We start from the raw sequence: 6266 nt of genomic DNA on the forward strand, positions 1-6266 counted from the left end.
TTTTAAAATATATGTACATATATACTAGAAATATTACAATCTTATGAATATTACAATCTTCTGCCTAACATATTCTTCATATATAGTCAGATTTAGTCAGTTTTCCTCATCTCATTCAGATCTTTGATTCAATAGCAGCTTTTAAGTTAATCTTTCCCTAATAAAATTATTTAAAGTAGTAATACTGCAAGATATCTCCAATACTACTTTCCCAGTACTGAATTTTTTAAGTATTCAATTGACCTGAAATTGATGTTAGGTTAGAGTTTTTTCTGTTACAGACACTGAGGCAGGATTTAGGAATTTAGTAGGCGAGTGATTGCAGCACTATTCACGGAAGAGAGAAGTGAAACAGGGACGGGAAGAACATCCGCACGGGATGCAGTAAAGGGTAGGTTATGACTTTGGTTAACTAGGACTCAATTACCATGGGAACATTTGGACAACAGTAGAGAAATGCCTGAGTTGTCAAACATGCCGAAAGAAAACAGGAGTATGTAGTTGTCAGTTCACTTATGGCAGCTTCCTTTCTCTGCAGGCATATTCAGCGGATGTTCACAGCCATGGAAACCCCTCAGGCACTTTGTGGAAGGTATTTGCAGTAAGAAGCCATTAGCTCTAAATACACAGGAGAAGCTCTCGCTGTTGATATTTGTTCTGCTGTAGTATAACTTTTGCACAGTCAAGATCTACTCATTGCCCACGTTCAGTTCATTCGCTTTTATACATCACCGGGTCTTTACAGTTATAGTTAATTGCAGCTTCTAAGCAAATCAAATATCAAAACTGCATTAGTAGGAAAAGTTATGAATTCCTATCACTGCACGTGATCCCTGGGCTTTCCATTTGGTGGCTTGATAACTGGCTTATGCCAGACCTCCGTTCATGAAGAATTCATGCCAAGTCCTTCTTTGGCTTTGACTCTTTCAATTGCCCTTTTAAAAAAGAAACTGTCACTGTCACTGGAGCAATAGTACAGTGGATAATGTGCTTGATTTGCCCAAGGCTGGCGCTGGTTTGGTCCTGAGAACTACATATGGTTCTCAGAGGCCCATCAAAACTGATCCCTGAATGTAAAGCCAGTAGTGAGCACTGAGCATGGCTCCATGGGGCCCTGAAACAAAACAAAACAAATAAAAAAAATTGTCTCCAAGGGTGGCGGAGGAGGGGGAGAGCAAGAGATGTCCTTGTGAATTCACGAAGTTCAACCAACCAGCTCCCTGCAACATTAGATAGAAATAACGCTGAATTCCCCTGAGTAATGATCACTGTCCAAATCCAGTAGACCTAATTTCCTTCTGCTCCCATTAGATTTCTGGCAGGAGAATCTCAAGCACCAGCCACAGCTATAGTTTACTTGTACACTTTTATAAGTATTCCCTATTCCCTAAGAACCGAGATATTTCATTACACAGTTGCTCCAGATGTATGGTGTGGAAAGCACAAATCTATAAGTGGAACCAGGGAAGAATTGTGGGAATAGCCATTCCTCCAGCACTCACTACAAGAGACACTGAATCATTTAACTGGAACCTTTTATTTTGTTTTGCTCTGTTTGAAAACACACTACAAGAGGTTGAGGATGTGGCTCAGTGGTGGAGTACACGCCTCACCTAAGTTTGATTCTCCAATCTGCAGAGAGCAATAAGAAAATTAGCAAGAATAAACTAAAAATAAAAGCATGCTATCTGGAAGGAAAATAAAATATCACTCTAAAGCAGAAACATTAACTTGATCCTTAAATGACCATTAGAATTTCATCACATTCACAGCTAGTGATGTTATAAAGACAATTCTTTAAGTATTACTGAACTATTTTGTGTCTGAAATCATTTTGCTTAATATTATGAGCAATAGCGCAACAACTAGGGCATTTGCCTTGCACGTGGCTGACTGGGGTTCTATTCCTCCATCCCTCTCGGAGAACCCAAAAGCTATCCCGCCTGCACGGCAGAGTCTGGCAAGCTACCTGTGGCATATTCGATATGCCAAAAACAGTAACAACAAGTCTCACAATGGAGATGTTACTGGTGCCTGCTAAAGCAAATCGATGATGACATTGATACAGTGCTACAGTGATTAACCTGAAGTCTGGAATCTCTTGTTGTATCTGGGCTTCATTTTCCTTCCATATGCATGGAGACCAGCTGGAGTGATTAATAATTTTCCCAGTTATTACTTATTCTCTTCTTTATCATAAGTCAATTGTGTATGATTTTGGAATTTGAATGATGGGATAAACACATACCCATTGAACTTGACCTCTCTTCACTGTATGTTAGTGTCATGTGTTCAGATGTTCCTTTTGCACTATAGCACATGTGCTTAGTCAGTGACTACTTCAAATAATTTTATGCTCCTTTACTGGTAGTGGAGAATGGGCACTGGTGAAGGGATGGGTTATCAAACTTTGTAAGGGAGAAACATGAGCACAAAAATGTATAAATCTGTAACTGTAAAAAAAAATAAATAAAATAAAATCCCCCCCCAAAAAACCAGATAATTTTATGCTCTTTTAAAAGATTTTTTACATGGTGGAAAAATTAGATCTCATGAAAAATGTCAAAGCTCGTGAAATATAACAAACTAGCAAAGGTGAGTAAATTAATTCTGTATATACGTGAACATAGTAATTGCTATGTTTAATTGCTATATTTAATTTTCTTGTATTTTGGTTTGGGGCCATACTGAGGTGTGTTCCGGTCTCACTCATGGATCTGTGGTAATGGATCACTCCTGGAGATGCTGGGGAACCACACGTATTACCAGAGATTGAGCCCATGTCAGTCATAAAAAGGCAAACACCTTATATGCTGTGCTCTCTCTGGCCCTCTTGGTTATTATTCTTTGTATTTTGTTTAAAAAGATATTGGCTGATGAAAAACTTAAGTGAAATGATCCTTGCCACTACCCAAGGGTTGAATAAGACACTTTTCTAAGCCTCTAAACAAACCAAAAACAACAGTGTGATTTTGTAATTCAGTCTTGATTGGAGAGCCAGAAACCTATTTACTGGATGAGTTTTATCTTGCTATTCCAAGTTATTTGATTGCATTTCTAAAGTGTTAAGAGTCATCATGGATAGGGGGATTTTTATACTTATAGACAGATGAAATATCCTTTCTTTATAAAACTAGGAACTCAATATGAATAATTTATTATCAGAATTTGTGGCAGATCTAAACTTTTCCTAATATGTGGTTCTAGCCTTTTGGAATTATAAATATCAATGACCTTGAAGATATGATAATCTCTTCAGCCTAAAAATAAGGACTGTAGGTCAGAGCTATAGATCTGGAAGTATGGTTTGGTACTTGTCTTACATGTGGCTGAACTGGCCACAACCCTCATTTGAATCCCTGGGACCACATTTGGTCCTCTGAGCACCACTTGGGATCACTCCTGAACATAGCACAAATCCCCAACCAGCCCCTGATAAACACGGGTATGGGACAATCCTTACAAAAATATTAATTACATTTTCAAATTGGGGGGCCACACCCTGAGGTGCTCCGGGCTTACTGTTGGCTCTGCAGCCAAGCATCACTCCTGGAGGGACTTTTGAGTCCATCTGTGGTTCTGGAATCAAGCCTAGGTAGACTGCATGCACAGTAAGCACGCCACCTGCATGCACAGTAAGTACCCTACCTGATATACCATTGCTCCAACCTTAATTAAGTGATGAAATAAAAATAATGGTTACTACCAAAAGTTTAAAGACATAGCATTTCAGAAGGTGGGGTTAAGACTACTAGTAAATAGAAGATTTCTACAAGTAAGAAGATTTACTGGTAACCAGAAAGCAAATGACTATCATTTAAACACGAGGTACCAGGGATATTAATTAGTGATAAACATAGTCCCTGCATGCATGATCTCCTGTATTAGAACTTTGTGACTACACACACATAAAATTAATAATGATAACATCTAAAAATCTGAAGTAACTATTCACTACCACATTTTGTCTGATCCTCTACATTTAGTTCACAAATACCCATTGAACTTTTGGTGTGTGTCCAGCATCCCTATCATTCTAGATTTAGAGAACATGACAGTCAGTAAAGAATTATTCCAGCCACCTTGGTTCTCCTACCCTGAGAAAGGAAAAATAAAGTCTTCTGAAAATGTAAAGTGCTAATCAAGTGGATAGTAGAGAAGATGATATGTAATAAGGATGAATCACGACCAACAAAAGAGGAATAACTACAGTCAAGGGAGATGATGGAACGGTTTGTCATCCTTTAGTGGTCATTAAAGGACAGATTGACATCATCTAAATAAAGATCTCTAGGGTAAAGCAGAAGAAATTAAGCCATACAAGTACATAGCAGAAAGAAGAAAAATACGTAAAGAGGAGAAGTAAAGATTTTACTATGGAAGCATACCTGGCAAGCTCAGGAAAATCAACTAAGATATGGACAATTAAAGGTGAGGGAGGAAGGGATGAATTTGATGATAAATATTAGCAAACTAGGGGATCTATTGACCAAGTGTTGTTTCAAGTGTATCATCAGTTCAAAGTGAGTGGGAAGACGCAAGATAACTCAGAGCAAAACCATTCATGTAAGTCAATCATTGTCATTGCTGTGTTGAGTGTAGACAGAAAGCCCAATGAGAGGAGTGAGTGGCTTAGAAACCAGTACTGGAAATTTTGGAGAGACTGGCCCTAGGTACATTACACAAGAGATGGTGGGAAGAGGTTCAGTTTTTTGCGTATTATGAAAATTGCAGAATATGGGGTTGGGGGGAGGTCAACATTTTGATTAAATAATATTGTGGAGAACATATGTGTGTGGGATAACAAAATGAGTTTTGTAATGATATGCCAAGGCTGAGGGGCTTACCTGTCATCAAGTCAAAATGCTAAATAGACATTTGGCTACACAGCTCTGAGGTCTGTGAATGATAAGCTTAAAGAGGCATTAGAATTATGAAATAACCAAGAGTAGAGGAAAGAAAAGAACTGTAGAAATACAGCAGTTTTAAAGACTCATGAAATAGCTCTTTTCTTTTAAATTATGGTCTTTACATTAAAAACATCACTTGATCACACAGGTGATAGCTAACCCAATAAAGTAGACATTTCACCTCTTAGCTATTTGTTAATAATTTAGTCATGTTCAGCCATCACAATAATTCAACTATAATTTAATAATTCAGTGAAATTTCAAAATGCCTTTTTTGTTGTTATTGTTGCTCCCAGTTCACCTGAGGGTAAATAATCTATATAACATGCATAGCATAATCAGGAAGGAGCAACCACAGTTTTGAATCTCTGATGAAAGCCGCAAAGAATATAAGTTCCAAATAATATTGCAGCAATTGAACACAGGAATCATTACATGCAATGTTAATGTGCAATAATATGTAAATTCTTGTATTCCGCAATATGCCTTTTCTAACTCACAGATGTAATGGACAGAAAAACAGTATTTAGTATTTTTCCAAGAATGAGAATGACAAGTATTATATTTGCAGGGTTATGAATTTTATCATGGATACCTAGGAGAAAAAGTCAGATTTCCTAAGGGAAGCTGTAAACTGTAAGTGGGTAATTTGAGGAAGAGTATAATTAAGGGGCAAAAGTGACAGCAAGATTCAGAGAGATAGGTAGGTAAATGCTAGGAGCTGGTACATTGTATAATTTTATTAAAATTTAACTCTTTTGTGAGTATAAAATTCACAGATTTAACATGATAACACATTTTTGACATCTGCAGTCACTATTACAAATGGACAAGGAGCAAAAAGCAAACCTAAGTCACAGTATATGACAACATATCATCCCCTGTATACAAACTTTGAAGGTTAATGTTTTAGTGTGTAAAATGTCATCTTTCTCTACTAGATGAGAATAATACAAACCAAAGTATGCATCAACTTGATACAACTAAAATTACTCACAAGTTATCTAAAAACACATATGTTGTAGTCATAGAGAAAAAATTTATCAGCTATGTAAGCACATAATTAGGAGAACCAACATTTAAATTTTGAAATGGATATTTGGAGATAATAAGGGTTATTTAGATACTGGTGAGAGACACCTTGATACATGAGTACTTCTGATCACCATATTTAACTTACTTTGCTGGTGCTTCATGTCCTTGGCTTTTTCTTTCTGTTATTCTAGCATCCTTATGCCATATTTCAATGTGGAGGGTCAAACTATATCATGCTACATTCTCCCCAATGTCTAAAGATGAAAGAACTCTAACACACAAGATGCTGTGGGGTTAACTATTCTTCTAATAATTAAATTA

Source organism: Sorex araneus, chromosome 10, assembly GCF_027595985.1.
Source record: "Sorex araneus isolate mSorAra2 chromosome 10, mSorAra2.pri, whole genome shotgun sequence".
In the NCBI taxonomy this organism is placed as follows: domain Eukaryota; kingdom Metazoa; phylum Chordata; class Mammalia; order Eulipotyphla; family Soricidae; genus Sorex; species Sorex araneus.